This window comes from Melozone crissalis, unplaced genomic scaffold (genome assembly GCF_028551555.1).
Source record: "Melozone crissalis strain CALT ecotype California unplaced genomic scaffold, PUWL_Pcris_2 ptg000120l_1, whole genome shotgun sequence".
Lineage (NCBI taxonomy): Eukaryota > Metazoa > Chordata > Aves > Passeriformes > Passerellidae > Melozone > Melozone crissalis.
The window spans coordinates 4,383,409-4,402,591 of record NW_026535896.1 but is presented as its reverse complement, the minus strand read 5'-3'; the positions used below and the strand labels follow the sequence as shown (position 1 = coordinate 4,402,591).

Genomic DNA, 19,183 nt, shown 5'->3' with positions numbered 1-19,183 from the left:
TTTGAAGAAGGTGCCAGAATCAAAGTCCATCACCTTCAGCCTCCCGTGGCCAGGCTGAGGAAGAACTTGTCATCCTTGATGTCACCCTCGCTGTCTCCAGGAGCAGCAGCAGCAGCAGCAGCAGCAGCAGCATCCCCACCCAGTACAGCTTCTCCAGGGGCTCCTTCTCCTTCCCTGGGGGGAGACCAGGCTCTCAGGGCTCTGCCCAGGGCCCCAGCTGTCAGGGAACCAGGACAAGCAAAACCAGCTGGGATGGCGGCCACCAGTGCTGGGCAGAGCAGCTCAGCTCCAGCACAAGGGCTGCGTGTTCCCATCCCATGACCCTGGTGCAGTGACACAGGCAGCACAAAAAGCTCTGGGTTCCTTTGTTTCTGACTGCCAACGCATGTGTGGAACTGGAACTTACCAGGGCCCTGGATCAAAGTGTGCCTGTGGCTCTCTCCCTTCTTCTATGGCAGAGGAATATCCTGCACCCAAGGATCACAGAACAGGTTTTCTAAGGTGGGTCTGTCCAAGGAGTTCACGGATAAACACCACCTGATCAGATCTTTGCACTCTGGGGAGAGAAAGCAGAAACTGACGGTCAGCCAGAGAAGGCTTCTGTCTGCTTTGCCCCACTATTCCCATGCCCAGGCCATTCTGGATGCACTCAGAGCTGGGCCTAAACTTTCCCATCAATTCCCTGTTTTGGAGGAGAGCAGGACATGTGCCACCTCCTCAGCAGCTGCCAGAGCAGGATGCTCATGAGCCCGCTGCTGGCTCCCAGCACTGGGATTCCCCCCCTGCCCAGAGAAGAGGATCCACCTTGAGAGAGCCTTTGTGGCAGCGGGAGCTGGCCCCAGCTGAGGTTCTGGCCCCTCCTGAAAGGGTGCTCCCCGCAGACCATCTGGTGCAGCAGGATGCCCAGGGACCAGACCGTTGCTGCCTCGCCATGGTACCAGCCAAAGCCGTTTCATTCTGGGGGGGTGCAGGGCAGTGTTCCTATGGAATACAAATGGAGTTCAGCAGGGGGATGCTGCTGCTCCCAGAGCCTGGCCCCAGCATCCCTGCGCCTGCGGGGGCTGCATCAGCAGCACACAGGGTGCCCACTGCCCTCTCGCCAGCACCTGGGACTTGTGCACAAAGTAAGGGTTGGAAGAGAAGCCTCTGGTGTTGGAAGAGGGCAGCCCTGGCTAGGCCCGACCATGACAAGCAAAGGAAAAACCCTCTCTGGGCTGGGGAAAAAACCTGCCCTTATCCTCCCTGCCTGCATTGCCCCAAAAATATTATGAAGCCAAGGCAAACGGTGAGTGGAGCAGTCCAAGCCCTTCCTCTCGTCTGCACACCAAACTGGCTGGGGCACAGGTTCCGCCCCCTCTCTGCTACCCCCACCCATGGGGGTTTTGGTCGGGCTGGCTGCCCCAGCCCAGCCCCAGTCCTGGGCAGAGTGGCTGGCAAAGGCTGCCAGCAGGGCTGGAAGATGGCTGCCCACCCAGCCCTGCTCTAAAGCAATTCAGCTGAAGACTCAGTGCCCTGACTGGCAGCAAAAGGGAGAACTCCCGCTGCCACAGCCAGCTTGGGCTGGGAGATGTTTGGCCATGAGATGCCAGCACCGGGAGCACAGCCCTGCGTGGGCTCACCTACAAAGTGAGTGTAGACTGTGTCTTGCAGGTAGGTGCCACAGCCAAAGTCAATTAGTTTGGCCTGCCCGGTGTCCAGGTCTACCAGGATGTTCTCTGGCTTGATGTCGCGGTGCAGGACCCCGCAGCTGGCGCAGTGCCGCATGGCCTCCAGCACCTGGCGGAACAGCTCCCGCGCCTCCACCTCGGGCAGAAACCGCCGTGCTCGAATGAAACGCTGCAGGTCCTGACACCGCTCTGGCTGCTCCAGCACCATGACGATGTAGTTGGGGAGCTCGAGCCACTCCAGTAGCTGGACCACACCGGGGAAGCCAGTGGACACCTTAGCCAGCAGCACGATCTCCAGCGGGGCACTGGTGCAGTCGGGCTGTGGGAGGAGCATGACGCCGTCAGTGGGGCCGATGCCATGCCAGGCCTGGGGAAGCCCTCAGCCAGCCCAGGATGCTCTGCGCCCTGCGCTGGCCCCACGCCCGCTCTCCCTCGGGGTGTCCTGGCAGCTCCCACCCTGCCGGGCCCCGGCTCATCCCTGGCCGGCAGCCCCAGCTTCTGCCGCTGGCCCACTCACTCACCAGCTCGCCCCAGTGCCGGACGCGGTTCCGTGGCACCCTTTTGATGGCCACCTGCAAACCAAGGGCAGCAGCGGGGTGAGCTCGCCACCCACACTCCGAGCCCCATCCTCTGCCCTCCGCCCTCCTCCTCCTCCATCCCCTCCTCCTGCGCCCGCCGCCAGCCCCGCTGCTCACCAGGGCGCTGTCCGAGAGCCGGGTGGCCGCGAAGACGCTGCCGAAGTCGTCGCGCCACAGCAGCGAACCCAGCCGGTACCACTCCTGCAGGGCCTCCTGCGCCTTCCCTGCAGGAAGGACGCGACTGTCAGCGCTCGGCCTTGTTATGGTTTAAGGCCTGGCAAAGCCAAGGCCCCCATAAATATACCTTTTACCTGATATCTGCTGTGAGATGTGGCCAGGAAATAAGCAAAGCAGGCTCCAACTTAAACATAAAAAGAAGTTTATTAACTAAACTACACACACAATTACTAAACTACACACACAATTACTAACCTACCCACACACAGGGAAAAAAACAAGGAGAATGAGAACTACACAGAAACACTTCCTTATCCTCCTCCCACCAAATTCCCAAACACATTTACATTTCCCAAAAAATTATCCACACTCGGTCTGGCACCACCCTTTGGAAAAAAAAATCAAATCTTCAGCTCATAAGGGATAGACGGAGTCCTTCCTTGTGCCACGGACTTCTTGTCACAATCAGCAATCCGCCCGGTATCTTGCTACCTCGTGACATCTCCTTTCCATGCCGAGGTGCTCTCACCACCTGGCATGGGATGGGGCAGGGGCCTGCCTTCAGGGCCTTTTAAGAATGCCTCGTCTCGTTCCAAGCAGAGTACAGTCACAATCCTGGGACCTCTGTCCCCCCCATGTCTTCTATGCCCCCTGGGGCCGAGGGGTCTCAAAACCAAACTCTCTTGACGCCGAGCCTCCGCTTCCCCCTGCAATACAGCCTCTGCCTCACCAGGAAACAGTCCATGGAAATACAACAAAAAAGAGTCCAGCAAAAACTGCCACTCCATCTTCCTCCATTCCTTCAACATCTCTCTTCTCCCTTTGCCAGACCCTCCTTACTGGCCTAATTTTCTTCCTTCATCTTCCACTCCTGTCCCTTTCCCAGGAAAGGCAATGTTCTGCGAAGCCTTCATTCCCCAAAGGGTTAAAAGGTCTCCCAGGCGGCCGGACTGCCCGCTGCCCCCCCCCCCCCTTCTCCTCCCAGCCGTGCTGCCTGCCGGCACATGATATCAAGTTTCAAGATATACAGTTCGAGCACGGGCTGCATTCTCTGGGGGGGGAATAAACTGGTCGCTCAAGGGTCTGCCACCCTTCCTCCGAACCCGGGCCTACCGTAGATGGCCCACGTGGCTCTCCCCTCCCCCAGCCCAGCCAGAAACTGGGCCGGGGGAGAGACTTCTTCACGCCGGAAATCCCAAGAGAGCTCCGAAGGCCAAGAGCCCTGCTTTTAACCCCTTGAGTTCGTAGTCTCAAGAGGCGGATCCAAATGTCCCACTGGTCAAACTAAGTGCCCATCTTAAATTCCAATTACCCATTGGTAATCACAGCAAAACAAAATATCCCAGATGTCCCATTTCCGGTCAAACCACGACAGGCCTGGGGCCAGCAATGGCCCCAAAGCGCCCCTCACCTGCCCCGGGCCGGCCATGCCCAGGCGTTCACTCCTTGGAACGCGGCACGGCAGAGGAGAGGGACGCTGGGCAAGGGACCCAGAGAGAAGGTTGTGCCAGCGGGAAAGGGAGAGAGAGAGAAAGAGAAAAAAAGAAAGAGCGAAAGAGTGTTCAAAAGTATCTGTTTGCTGCCGTCGCCGCTGCCGCCGCTGCAACTGAGGCACTGGGGCCGTTCGTCCCTGTGTCCGTTCCCCGCTCCCCCCACGCGCCCCACGTTCAAGCCCCGCGCACCCTGGGGACAGCCCCTCCATCTGCCCAAACACAGGAACTTTGCAGTGCTGAGCCCAGATGCAGAGCCCCGACTCCTGCACACTGGCACAGCAATCCCCTCGCTTGCTGCTGTGCATTGTCCTTGCTGAGGGTCAAACACTGTAGGGGCACCTTCCCTTGGGGTAGGATTCCTACCTCTGCCCAGCACTGCAGTTACATATCCAGGGTTGCTTTCCTGTAAAAACAGGGGAAGGAAAACTGTGTGTGGCTCATGGCATTTTAGAGTGTCTAAAAATCTAAACTAAATCTAAACTAAGTCACCGATCTTAGAGGTGAGGTGCATCTGGAATTACTGGGATGCAACATGGAAAAGGGGAGCATAGAAATTAAGAGGAAAACACCTTGGATTGTTTCTTTCATTTTCGTTTTCATTTCATTTCTGGAAAGCTGTTGCAGTTTTCCAGGAGTCTTCTCCTATCTGCTCTTTTCCAGAACCTCTCATGGAGAACCAGATCAAGCTTCTGTCACAAGATTTGCCACCAGGAAATTATGCCACTGGTGAAATTTTCATTGTGACTGTGCTGGTTTAGGGTAAATTTTGGGAGGAAACCTCTAAAAGGGGTCCATCTAGAAAGCAAGTTCAAGCGGCCCCTCCCCCTACTAGTTCAGGAAAAGACTTCCCTTCAGAAAAGTGAAAAACTCCAGTTTATTTAACAAATAAAGTATGCACAAGCATGAAAAATTAATAATATTAAATAAAACCTTGGACAGTGCTGAAGAGATGGCAAATTCAGAAAGTCCTTTTTGTGGGTTGTAGTTGGCTCACTCAGTCTCTTCTAAGTCCCTTTGGTGCTGGAATGCAGCGTCTCAGAGCTCGGGGGGCCACAGGTGTGAACTGCTGCCGGTGTTTTTCTGGGTTTTCAGTCCAGAGCAGGTTTAAACAGTTCGAAGAAAAAGGAAAGTCACAGTCCAAGGATCTTCTCTAGCCTAAGCGAGCTAAAACCAAATTGCTAGACCTGGGCTGTGAAGGCGTCGGGAAATTTCCAAATCTGGGCACTGGCGGTCCCAGCAAACACCAGAGTTGGATGGTGCTGGAGCCAGAACCTGCAGATTTCCAAACTTTGGCTGTCTGTGCCAGCAAATCACTGGACTTGGGCTGTGCCAGCACCAGGAAGTTTTCAGATCTGGGTGCTGGTGCGGCCAGCAAACACCAGATCTGGGTGGTGTCATTGCCAGCAACAAAAATCTGCCAGATTTGGGCTCTGCTGGCATCAGGAAATTTCCAAATCTGGGTTCTGGTGCAGGAAACACAAGATGTGGGGGTGGTGCCAGACCCAGTAGCAGGAAGCTGCCACAGGTTTTGGATTTCTGTGCCAGCAAATTGCTGCACTTGGGCTGTGCCAAAATAGGGAAATTTCCAGATCTGGGCACTGGCAGTGCCAGCAAACAGCCCATTTCAGGCTCCAGGCTCCAGGAAGAACAGCATCTGGATGCCTTCCTCTTTTCTTTCCTTCTTTCCTTCCTTCTTTCCTGGGAAATTGCCAGGCTTTAGCTTTCTTTGCCAGCAAATTGCTGGACATGGGCGGTGCCCGAAGAGGGAAATTGCCAGATGTGAGCACTGGCAGTGCCAACGCACACCAGGTCTGGGTGGGGAATGTGCCAGCACCAGGAAATTGCCAAATGTTAACTTTCTGTGCCAGCATATTGCTGGAACTATGCTGTGCAGGAACCTGAAAAGTTCTGGATCTGGGAACTGGTTGTGCCAGCAAACACTGGATCTTGGCATTGCCAATGATGGTAGCAGGGAATTGCCAGATTTCGGCTTTCTTTACCAGAAAATTGCTGGACTTGGCTCTGCCAGAACAGGGAAATATCCAGATGTGAGCACTGTCAGTGGCAGCAAACACCAGGTCTGTGTGCCTGTATTGGCATCAGGAAATTGCCGGACTTTGGCTTTCTGTGCCAGCAAATTGCTGGACTTGGGCTGTGCCAGCACTGGAAAATTTCCAGATCTGGGAACTTGCGCAGCAAACACCAGACCTGGGTGGTGCTAGTGGCAGCACTGGGAAGCTGCCGGGTTGTGGTTTTCTTTGCCAGAAAATTGCTGCATTTGGGTTGTGCTGGCGCTGAGAAATTTCCAGATGCTAATTTTCTGTGCCAAATTGCTGGAATTATGCTGTGCAGGCATCTGAAACATTCCCGATCTGGGTACTGGCGGTGTCAGCAAACCCGAGATCGGGTTGCTGTAGGTGCCAGGTATTTGCTTGGTTTTGGCTTTCTTTGCCAGCGAGTTGCTGCACTTGGGCTGTGCCAGAATAGAGAAATATCAAGATCTGGGAACTGGCAGTGCCAGCAAACACCACATTTCAGGAAGGACTGGATCTGGACCCGTTCCCTCCCTGCCCGCCTCCCTCAACAAGGTGCCAGAGGGGCTGGAGAGCAGCCAGGCAGAAAGGGACCTGCAGGGACTGATGGACAGCAGGCTGGACATGAGCCAGCAGTGTGCCCAGGTGGACAAGAAGGCCAATGACTTCTGGCCTGGATCAGAAATGGTGTGGCCAGCAGGAGCAGGGCAGGGATTCTTCCCCTGTTCTCAGCACTGCTTGGGCAGCACCTCGAGTGCTGTTTGCAGTTCTGGGCCCCCAATTTAGGAAGGGCATGGAGGGGCTGAAGCGTGTCCAGAGAAGGGCAACAAGGCTGGGGATGGGTCTGGAACAACACAAGTCCTGTGAGGAGTGGCTGAGGGAGCTGAGGTTGTTTATCCTGGAGGAGGCTCAGGGGAGACAAGGCGGTGTCAGGGCACAGGTTGGACTTGATGATCTCCGTGGCCTGTTCCACCCTTGCTAATTCTGGGATTCTCTGAAACCACCCTTGGAGCAGTTGCAGGATCAGCCCTTGGCCTCCTCTTCAGGAGCTCCAGCAGCCCAGGTCCCTCAGCTTCTCCTGCCAGCTCCAAAGCCCATCCTGTCAGTCCTGCAGAGCCTCTGCAGCTCCTCCTCACTGCCCAGAACAGGGAGCCCCAGAGCCAGACACAGCAGCCCAGATGTGCCCCCCTGGCCTGGGGTGCCTCTGGCAAGGGAGCAGCACCAGGCGCTGCGGGAGCCTGCAGACAATTGATCTGAAGGCCAAAGCTCCTTAGCTTCTTCTGAAAGAGCAGGAACAGTTCCTCATTCCAATGTGGTGGAATGCTGGACACCACAGCTCCAGGCGAGGACTGGACACAAGTTTGCTCCCACTGAGTGCTGTGATGGTTTCTGCAGGAAATCTGGGCTCCTGTGCTTGCCAGACACAATGAGGAGAGAAGGAGCCAAGTGCACTGATGTGGGAAATGGATTTGTAGAAAGTTTTTAGAGCCTAATAGAAGGCCCACACAGTATGAATCTGTATATAAACCTTGAGACAAGAAATGCTAACTTAAAAATGCCATGGAATAGGACAGATATTGTTGAGAGAGAAATGGAGTTGGAAAAAAGTTTCAAAAGATGGCCTTGCAAATAAGACTTTGGAAAAATAGAGCTATGAAAGATGCATTGTAGTGGGACCCACAAGGGGTAGTTTTAAATAATTGGCTTTAAGGCATCCACAACATGGCATGGCAAAAAGCTGACAGACCAAGAAATACTGTAATTAGGAAATAGTTGGCTTCTAATTGTGATGGCGTGAATTATGACATCTGTATTGTCTCACCCTTCTCGTGAGACTGAAAATGGAATAAAAGGTTTTAAAACACCTCTCAGTGTCCCCATCTCTAGGTCAAGAAACGAGTATTATCCAACACACTGATACACCTTTGCCCTGAGCATAACCCAGCCTGGACCAAACACCCTGAAAGGTTTCCCCTTTGGCCCATGTCTGGAAACATCAGGTCTGCTGTTTGACAACTCAGGTTGGGTTGGTGTCAAGGAGTTCCCTCAGAAATTTGGTTTGTCTTCCTCTGTGCCTTGCCCTCAGCAGCCTTGGGGATGCTCCTGTGTGAAGCCATCTGTCTCTCACAGTTTGAGACAACTTCAAACAGGATATTGTGCAATAAATCGTTTCCTCTAAAGTGTTCCAACAATCCCTTCCCAGTAAAAGGTAATTATTCCTAATAGATGAAAGTGGAAAACCCCCAACAGTTTATTAACAAACAGAATCCCCCCCATGACATGCGTTACAAGAAGGCGCCGGGGTCTCTCTCAGAAGAACAGGAGCTTAGATATTGCCAGTAGACAAGGTTGCATCACTTGCTCCATCAAGTTATGCCTTGGAATCATCATCCAAGGGGATTTTCCCTGCATCTGTGAAAATGTGCCTACCTTTTTCACAATCTTTTTGCAGCAGCATTGGTAGGCCTGATCAGCTGGTATGGAGGGTGAATTAGCAGCAGCAGCAAGGTGACTGGCCAGGAGAATTTGCTTCAATGGATTTTGATCTCCTGGATATTTTGAAGATCTGCTTCAGCCCTGTTTGTCAAACACCACCTTGAAAGGGTGCTAAACAATTGTTCAGGCTACAGATCACATGAAGAAATACTTTCTGGTGTCCGTACTGGGCCATATGCTCTTTATTCTCTCCCTCAGCTTCTCCATCATCTCTCATCTCTTTCACATGAGCTATCTTCAAGGTCCACAGGCTACTTTTCACAGAATCTTCAGGCCTGATGCAGTAAGAATGATGAATAGAACAGAGCCGGGATCAATTTTCCAGTTTGGATCAAATGCATTCTGCACACAAATCCAAGGAGAAGGTGTTGCCCCGATGCCCAGAAAAACTTTCACTACTACTAGTGCTCTACGTCAACCGCAACTTAGTCTGAAAGAAAAGCTTTTTCTCTGAGAGCATCTGAGAGGTTTGCATGAAGCAATGATATCTGACATATGCAATTTTGAATAGGAGAGGAAGAAGAAAATGGCAAGAAGTTTTTCATTTTACTGGTTTCAATTTTAAATTCCGTGCACTTTTTCAAAACTTGTGAGCTGAAATGCCCATCAACATCTTTTAGTCATCTGTAAGTCAGTATTCATCTAAAATGTGCTTCAAATCAAAAGAATTTCAAATTTGCACTCCAAGTTTCTATGCCTAGATTGATGATTTCCTACACATATGAGATGAAAGGAAGGCCTTTTTTACTGTGGGAGTGCTGGAACACTGGAACAGGTTGCCCAGAGAAGTTGTGGGTGTCCCATCCCTGAAAGTATTCAAGGTCAGGTTGGATGGGGCTGTTTTGATGGCCTGGAAAGGCTCAGGATGGCCTTGGGGCAGCCTGCGCTCCAAAGGACGAAAGAAGTCTTCAGGTTTTTCGGTCTTCAGTGTTGTTTATTAATTCTTATCTGCAATATTTTCTCCCGGCCCCACAGAGGTCCGCACAGCATGTCAGCCATGAGCATACTGACTGTCCTCGGGGTGGTCACTTATCTTTATACCAAGGGCTACGTATAAGATATTTACCTTTTCTCCCCAATACCTTTCACCCTTATTGACACGTGCACATTCAGTAAGAACCAATCTCAAAGTGCCACCATCACCACAGAAGATGGATGAACAAGAAGAAGAAGAAGAAGAAGAAGAAGGACAGGACAGGCCCAAATTCCTCCATCTTTCTCCCTAGAACCCCCCTGTACCGAGATTCTAAAACCTGTGTTTCACACTATAATTAATCTACCTCTTCAACATTTATCCCCGTGCGATCCTCCCATCCTCATACAGGTGTCGTTTCCCATGCAGGATCAAAGTCCAACCACCAAACACTTCTGGCAACGTTCCAGGACCTCCGAGCCCCCCAAGGGTGGTCTCGGGGACTCTGCACATCAGGAATGTTGTGCTGAGTTCCCACATCTCCCCCTTCTGTTTGCACTAAAAACACTTCTTTTGCGACCTGACTCATGACACACCTTAGACATACAAGGATGCACGGAATAACAAGTATGAGGACTAAGAGAATTATTAGGATATAGAATGCTATCTTTAAAATTCCTCTCCATATGGGAGAGATTTCAAAAAATTCTACCAGATCATCGATCCACGATCCTGTGATCTCGCCATGTTTATTTATGCTGTCTTTTATTTTCTGAATACTTTCATGAATTGATCTTGAACGGTCTGAGAGATTCATGCAGCACATCCCTTCAAATTCTTCACACCCATGTCCATAAGCGAGCAATAGATAATCGATCGCCACTCTGTTTTGAAGAGCCACCTGTCTTACACTTCTGATGTCTTTTAACATGTCATCCAATGTGACAGACACAGACCGCGCATGTTTGCTCAACCAACAACCCATGCAGTCAATTTGAGTCAAGGCCACCCCCGATGCTGCTTGAGGTGAGAAGATTGCTGTAGCAACTCTCGCTGCCTTGTCCCAAGTAAATATTTTGTCATTGCAATCTGCCGCATAATGTTGTATTGATCTTTTTTCTTTGTGCTTTTTCTCTCTTAGCGATTTCAAATCTGGTAACAACATTGAAATTTCCCCAATGCTGCATGGACCTCCAGTGGCATTAGCAGGAATGCCGTGCCAAATTCTGTCCCCGCAAATTAGAAACAAACCCCGTGGTAATTGCACTGGGACTTATATCGATCCTCTGGCAGTTTTCTCTGTGTATTTGCACCAAGCTGATGCATTTTTATAGAATTCATGATTGGGAGTCAAATTGATAGTTTTTGCCTTTGTGACATTTGAAGTTTCAAACTGCATGCAGAGTTTCATTGTCATGGACCCAAAAATCTCCAATTCCTGAGGTTCTGTAGAAGCCACAGGAAGAAGATGTGTCCAAGCACACCACTCCTTCACAGGATCTTTAATGACCTGCGAGATGTTAACTGCGGAGTGCCCTGGAATTGGCCATTCGTCCACTGGCAATCCAACCATGCATGCTGAAAATGGTCTCCCTGGCCTCAAATGTGTCAGACAAATACTATCCAAATTCGCTGCTTGAGCTAAAGCCTCCCATACATTTTGTTTCAGTTGATTAATAGGTAAATTTGCCCCATTGCTTATTGCAATGAATGAAAGAATGACGCATATAAGCATTGTGAAGCTCATGACTTCACTTTCGTGCGAAATCATTGTTATGTTTTTCACTCAAGACTCCAAAGGAAAAATCCCCAAAGTCTTTTGTTCTTTTTATTTCTCTTCTGAGTCGTCTTTTGCAGTCTGAGTCTCGACTTCTGTCTGAGTACTCGTCTCTTTGTTTCTCGGATCAGTGTTCTCCTGTTCTCACGTTCGAAATGGCTTCACGTGCCGCGCTGACACCCACTTCAGACCTCGATCTGTGGAAACACAAGCGAAACCCTTGCCCCAAGTGATTAGTTTGAAAGGACCCTCTATTTGTCCTGTCTCTGGGTTTCTGATCAAAACTAAAGGATTTTCCCTTAGCTTTGCTTGTGTGCTGTTTAGAAAATGTCTCACGATCGGTGGATTAGGTTCTGAGGATGAACTATTTAGGAAATTCAACACATACAACGCTTTATTTAATTTCATGTGAGGTGTTGCCTCTGGCTCACCCCTTCTTTGTCTATCCAGAAGGGATTTCAGGGTGTGATGTGTTCTTTCAATGATTGCCTGACCTGTGGGCGAATGTGGAATACCAAACATATGTTTGACACCCCATCTTTTCAGGAATCTGTCAAGCACCCTGCCTGTATATGTTGGACCATTGTCTGTTTTTATCTCCTGAGGCACACCTAATGATGCGAATGCTTGCAGAAAATGTCAACAAGCATGGTCTGCTGTTTCCCCTGCATGTGCTGAAGCAAAGACTGCACCTGAGAATGTATCTACTGAAACATGAACATTTTTGAGCCTCCCAAAAGATGGATACTTCATGACATCAGCTTGCCACAATTGAAGACTTTGCAGTCTCCACGGATTGACTGCTCCTGTAGAAGAAGGTGGCTGCACAAGCTGACAGTCTGGACAAGCACTAATGATCTCCCTCGCCTGACTCTTTTTGAGACAAAAGGACTCCATCAGCGCTTGTGCATTCTGATGAAAGAACGCATGACTTGATCTTGCCTGCTCAAAAATGTCCGGCAGTGTTTGCAAAATGGGCATTGTCAACCTGTCTGCCCGAGCATTCCCTTCCGCTAAAAACCCCAGAAGTGTTGTGTGCACTCTAATGTGCGTGATAAAATACTCTCTTTCCCTGCTTTCTAGCAATGTTTTCAAGCTCGCCAGATATGAGTATAAAACCCCATTACTGACTTCTTTCAAGAGCGAACCCTTCAGTCGTTTGACCACACCCGCAACATATGCGGAATCTGTGACCAGATTGGGAGGTTGTTTAAACAACTGAAATGCTCGGACAACGGCTGCCAACTCCACAATTTGTGGAGAGCCCTGAACCATCCTCACGTCTGATTCCCAATCCCCTGTCGCTGAGTTTCTCCATGTCATCACCGACTTGTGTGTCTTCCCTGAGCCATCAGTCAACACTATGATCCTGTCCAAAGGTTCTTCACTTATTCTTGGTTTCACTCTGTAACATATTTGCGATTGCAGTATTCTATGTTGTGGAAAGTGGATTGTGCAAATTCCTGGAAAAGCTAACAACGCGATCAACAAGTCTTTCGATTGTTGCATTGCCCAATCGAAATAGTCTTGCTTCAGAGGTAATCTGATGACTGAGAATTCCCGTCCTGCCATTGTCAGCAACCTCGTTCTCGCCTTTATGATGATTTGTGCTGCCATCTCTAAATCTGTGAGAACTGTCTTTGAAGGCCTGTATGGTAGAAAAACCCACTCTATGATTATCAAAGAGTCTTTTTGTGATTCATCCCATTGGAAGGTCAAACCATGGAACTGTGTTTTCTTCCCCCGCACTGACAACTGAAAAGGCAACATTGGAACAAATCAATGTGCCTGCCTTTTCTGTATCGCGTCTGTGACTTTCTCCAACTCTTTCTTCGCTTCTGCCGTGAGTGTCCTGGGAGATCGAATGTCTGTGTCTCCTCTCAAAAGATCGAGCAACGCTGGAATGTCGCTGTTTGTGATTCCCAAAATCAGCCTCATCCAGTTGATCTCTCCCAAAAGCTTGTAAATCATGCAAATTGCTGATCTTTGTGCTGACCTCCATTTTCTGAGGTTTTATTGTTTTCTCTGAAATCTTCCACCCTAGATATTTCCAAGGTGCAATCTTTTGAATCTTTGAAATGCTGATTTCCAGACCTGCCTTTTGCACCTCTGCGATCACACAGTCACGAGCTTCTTGCAGCGCCTGTTGCGTTGACGCTGCAATGAGCAAATCATCCATGTAATGAATGATCTTCACCTTCGGAAATTTCTTCGGCGCTGGTGCCAAAGCTCGTGCCACGTACCATTGACAGATCGCTGGAGAATTTTTCAGTCCTTGTGGAAGGACAAACCAATGGTACTGCTGCTGAGTCGTTTCCTTGTTGATACTCGGAACTGAAAAGGCAAATCTTGGAGCATCATCTGGATGCAGCGGAATACTGAAGAAACAATCCTTGAGGTCAATGACCACAAGTGGCCAATCTCTGGGAATCATTGAGACAGATGGAAGTCCCAGTTGAAGTGGTCCCATGTCTTCTATGACTTCGTTGATCTTCCTGAGATCATGTAACAACCTCCATTTGCCTGATAGCTTTTTCTTGATGACAAACACTGGAGAGTTCCAAGGGCTGTCTGTTGGCTTGATGTGTCCCTTCTGCAATTGTTCTTGGACCAGGTTTTTCAAAGCACTCAACTTTTTCCGCTCAAGGGGCCACTGATCCACCCAAACTGGATCGTCTGTTCTCCATGTCAACTTCAATGTGGCGAGTGCTGCACTGACCCCTATTAAAAATCCACTTCGATCTTCGCGCCGCATTGTGCCAAAAGGTCTCGACCCCAGACTGTGATCGGCTTTTGGATGACAAAAGGACGAATGATCGCCGTCTTGTCTCCTGGTCCCGTGACAACGACGGAATTCTCACTCTGCAGACACAGAGAAGCTCCCCCTATGCCTGAGAGAGAACCCAAGGGCGCAACCAAGCTCCAATTGCATGGCCAAAAGATGTACGATATTACTGTGACATCCGCCCCTGTGTCGAGCATACCTCTGATTGCTATCGTCCTGTCTCCACATGTCAATTGGCACATGAGTGTGGGTCAATCTCGACCTTTGTGCTTCACCTATGTAGTATGTACTTCAACATGTTCTTTCATAGGGAATTCTTCTTCGTCGAAGATTGACATGACTTCTCCAACGGCGTGTGGCAGCAAGGTGAAAGCTCTCGCAACCACAGTATTTTCCGGCACAGTCAATGGGGGACGAAGCGCTCTTGCCAGAACCATCAATTCTGTATTCTTGTCTGCAGAAACAACTGTAGGATAAACAATGAGTCCAAGGATGCTGCATTTGTCTTGTCCAACTATCAAGAAATCTTGTTTTTTGTATGAATCTCCGTGGATACCCGTTGGTATCTCTGCATGATTTTCGTCTAGAAAGCATACTAGTTTTGAAGCTGCCAATGCACACTGTGCCCCTGGTGGGAGGAGGTCTGGGTCGCTATGGAATCGACTGAGGGTTTTGCTGAGGGCGTCTGCTTGTCGCTCACTGATGATTGCCCTGTCTGCTCTTGTGTCACCGCCAGCACTTGTGTCTGAGCGCACTGGCGATTTATGGCCGTGCTCCTTTTTCGTTTTCCCAGACATGGTAACGGATTTCCTTCCATGTCTGTCTGAGAATAACATTCTTTCATAGAGTGTCTTCCTCTTCCGCACCGTGCACAAATTGGCCTTTCCGCTTTTTGTGCTGGTGCTGGTGTATGTGTTGGTGGACAATTCTTTCTCATGTGTCCAAACTCCCCACATTTGTAACACTGTCCTCCTGGGGGATTGCTCTTCTTCTGCGTTGTTGCAAGAACTTTGTTGGTGTTCTCGTTCTGTTGATGAAGTATTTTTTCCAGCATATTTTCCAGTGCCTTGTCTTCTGATTTTCTCTCTGAGTGTCCCTTTATCTGTTCTTCCCATTCCTCTCTTAATTTGTTCTTCACAATCAATGCGACATGCTGAGGTGTCCCCACTTTGCTGCATGCCTCCACCATCTCTGCCAAGGATGGCTGTCCTGGCATGGCACTAATGACCCGTTGACAATCCGGGTTTGCATTGCCGAAAGCTAAGCTCTCCAAGAGAGGCCTCTTCGCTTCTTCAATCGTCACCTGTCCATCCACAGCTTGCGTGAGTCGATCGATGAACGACATGGATGGTTCTGCGGGACCTTGCCTGATACAAGAGAATGGAACATCCAGAGCTCCTGTTGGCATAATCTGCATGATTGCCATTCGCGCTGCTTCTTTGATGTCATTTAACACTCTTCGTGAAAGCCGCACTGCTTGTTCCCCTGGGTTGTCATCTGGAGGATCCCCTGCTAACTGCGCTTCTGTGAGATTCATGTTTGGCCCACATTGATATCTATTCCGCAACTCAGAAAGATACTTTCTCCATCTTTTTTCCCAGATGAGACTCTGTGTGTCAGTGAGAATCATTGCCACAATGCTTCGAATATCATATGGCGTAAGATCATACGGGGTGAATGTCCCTCCTAATAGTTGTTTGTAATATTGTGAATCCAGCCCAAAAGTTTAAACCGCCTTCCCTAAGTCTTTGAGTGTTTCGTGACCCATCCTTTCCCATCTTGGATTCTGTCCCTGGGCATCATATGTCACCAGCATTGTCAAATCCCCTGAACCAGGAAATAAATGCTTGTCTTTTGCCAACGCTTTTCTGATGCGCTTCCAATCCATCGTCTTCACCGGCTGTTGAAATTCCTCGTCTGGAGACTCCATCGGTATCTGCATGAACAATGGGGTTGTGGAGGTCATCGGTGATTCGTTGTACCTCATTCTTTGCTTTGAGGTTTTCAGCCTCGCTCCTAAATCCGAAAAGGAAACTTGAGGATCCTGTTGATATCTGTTTTTTGCTGTATCAAAAGAATGCAAGAAGCTTTTTACTGCTTCTGCTGCTGACAGCATCCATGCCGGAACACCTTCTGATGCTGTGATCCGTATGATGTCTTCTCCTTGTTGCTGTGCTTCATCCGAATTTTCCTCGTCCTCGTGAAATCCCGAACTTGAAGGATAATCCATTTCTTGCGTTGTCATTGTTTTCTTAGATGTACCCCTCTTTTTATATGCTGTTGGAAAAAATCGCTGCATTGTTGCAGTCTCGCCACGAGATGGCGCCGAGGCTCCACCGAACAGATCCATCATGTCGTGCACTTCGGTCATCCCCCCACGAGGTGGCGCTGTCACCGCACTACGTATCTCGGATGACGGCATGAATTCGACTGCCCCTCGTTCGGCCGACTGCCGTGCCTGTGATCTCGTTTGAGACCGATTCTGCATGGCTTTTAATTCAGCTGACAATGGAGCTGGAATACGTGAACGTCTCCCTTGGAGGGAAGAGGCTTGGACTCCAAGGGTTTGGATTGAAGGCACTGGGACTGGAGAGGGGGTGGAGCCTCGGGATGTGGAACCCCGAGCACGGCCCCTCCTTGCCCGAGACGTCATAGGGGAACGAGCCCGCCTCTGCCCGCGCTCTGCTTTCTGCGCATGCGTCTTTTCGGAACCCACCCCCCCGTCTCCCCGGAGCTGACGTCACTCTCTCCCTCCCGTTCCACCTCTGAAATCTCTTCCCTCTGATCTGTCCCTGACTCTCTCTCCTCCTCCTCTGACGCTGTATCCACTCCTCCCACCCGGTGCGCGCAGCCCGCTCCCTGCCGACACCTGGGCCCGCTCCGCGATTTGAGCCGATCTCCGCGTCCCTACTTCTGGGTCTGACATCACAACCGCGCGTCTCCTGCGTCTCTCTACGGTGGCCTTTTGGGGCCGTGCAGCCTCTCCCAACTCGCTGCCCATGTGTGACGCTCCTGCACTGGTTTGAGACCCCCCCAGAGGTGCCACGAGCCTTGCCCTTCGCACGCGTCTTTGCCACCATGCCGGTTGGAGCAGCCGCCGCTCCCGGCGTTGTGCTCACGAAAGCCGCACCAGAACCCATCTGTCTCCCATCACCCCCTCACTCACGCCCCCCCCGCCCCAGCCTGCACCGCCGCAGCCACTCTGGCTCGCTCTGCCGCCGCCACGCCGCCGTGCCCGCCGCGAGAAAGCGCTTCCCCCGACCCTTTTTCTCCCCCTTGGACCCCCCCTCCGACCCCGCTGTTTCTGAGTCAGAGCCTGAAGTCCCTGTACTCTCTGGGGTTTCGGGGCATTTTAGGAATTTCTTGGGCTTTCTGGGTTATGGGATTGGAGGCAATGATATTATTCCCTTCTCCCGTTCCTCAAGAGCTTTTTCCCCCTGGCTAGCTGGGGCCAGAGCCAATCTCTGCCTAGAGCCTTGCTCTCCTCCCCCTGCTCCTGAGGGACCCGCAACAGCTTGTTGCCTTTCCAGTCGTTTTGACTGCACTGATATGCCTTCTAACATAATTCTTGCCGGAGACAGCAATTTTAAGGCTGTCTCGTCTTTTTTCGTGGCTAGGAGATATAGGTGCCTATTAATTTCTTGCCAAAACCCTACTTCAAACAACAGACGCGTCTCTGAAAATGGGTAATTGAGTCTCACCCATAAAATAAGCTCTTTCAGCTCCTTCTTTGGGATCCCGACTGTGTACGTCTCTGCCACGCCTTGTAAGGCGGACAAAATTCCAAGCTGTTCCTGGGAGAGTGTGCCCCCATGTTCTTAATTTTGACCTTCTCACCGAATCTCTGTCGTCAGAGCAGTCCGAAGGCTCCCGATCTCTGTCCAGCAGGTCACAGGAGATGGATCCAGAGGCGCCTTTCTGGTTCCGATTCGGGCTGTTCTGCTATGAACCTTCTTCGGCAGAAGCTGAGAGGTGTAATTCTCAGTGACTGCTGTGTTTTTTCTCGGACTCTCTCGGTCATTTTTTGGCTTCTCTCCCAAGGAGTTATCAGTGCTCTCCTGGGAATTCATCCAAGTCAGGAGCTGCCCTCTCGGCTCTTCAGAGCTGATACCCCCCCTTGGTGGGAGTAGCCCACGCAGTGGACGCCAGTTGTTCCGTTCCTCGGCTGTTTTTATGGCCTAGAAAGGCTCGGAATGGCCTTGGGGCAGCCCGCGCTCCAAAGGAGTCTTCAGGTTTTTCAGTCTTCAGTGTTGTTTATTAATTCTTATCTACAATATTTTCTCCCGGCCCGACAGAGGTCCGCACAGCAAGTCAGCCATGAGCACACTGACTGCCCTCGGGGCGGTCACTTATCTTTATACCAAGAACTACGTGTAAGATATTTACCTTTTCTCCCCAATACCTTTCACCCTTATTGACACGTGCACATTCAGTAAGAACCAATCTCAAAGTGCCACCATCACCACCGAAGATGGATGACAAGAAGAAGAAGAAGAAGGACAGGACACGCCCTAATTCCTCCATCTTGTCTCCCTAGGACCCCCCTGTACCGAGATTCTAAAACCTGTGTTTTCACTCCATAATTAATCTACCTCTTCAATATTTATCCCCGTGCGATCCTCCCATCCTCATACAGGTGTCGTTTCCCATGCAGGATCAAAGTCCAACCACCAAACACTTCTGGCAACGTTCCAGGACCTCCAAGCCCCCCAAGGGTGGTCTCAGTGACTCTGCACATCAGGAATGTTGTGCTGAGTTCCCACAGGCACAGACTGGTGGAGCAGCACTGCTGAACACAGGCACACACAGAGGGACCAGCAGCAGCTGCCTTTGGCCACCTGAGGCTCCAAGGCCCAACCTCTGAGCAGACAGGGCTGGAAGAGACTGGCAGGATCTGATCCCTGACTCTGGGGCAGGGCTGCACAAATGAGCCCACAGCAGCAGCAGCAGCAGAAGCAGCAGCAGCAGCACATGGAGCTGACTTTCAGCACAGCCCCTGCCTCTCTTCCCTCCTGTGTGCAGCGCTGTCACAGCAGCCTGAGGCACCTGGGAGCCCTCAGTGCCAGCAGGGACTTGAGATGGCAGCCGTGGGCTCCTGGAGGCTGTGCAAGGAACGGAGCTGGGCACTGCCTGTCCATGGGGAGCTTGCAGATGGAAAAGGCTGCTGTGCCCAGACAGCTCCAAGGGCACAGAAAGGAGGTTCTAGAGCATTGGATCTGTGCCAGTGCCACAGTTCTGGGCAGCAGCCACTGAGCCCTGGGGGA

General features: G+C 50.8%; 1 pseudogene; it reads right to left on the bottom strand.

Moving 5' to 3' along the window:
• Positions 1-449: 449 nt before the first annotated feature.
• LOC128948243 (serine/threonine-protein kinase pim-1-like) overlaps positions 450-19,183 on the bottom strand; it is a 51,675-nt pseudogene continuing 32,941 nt past the window's right edge.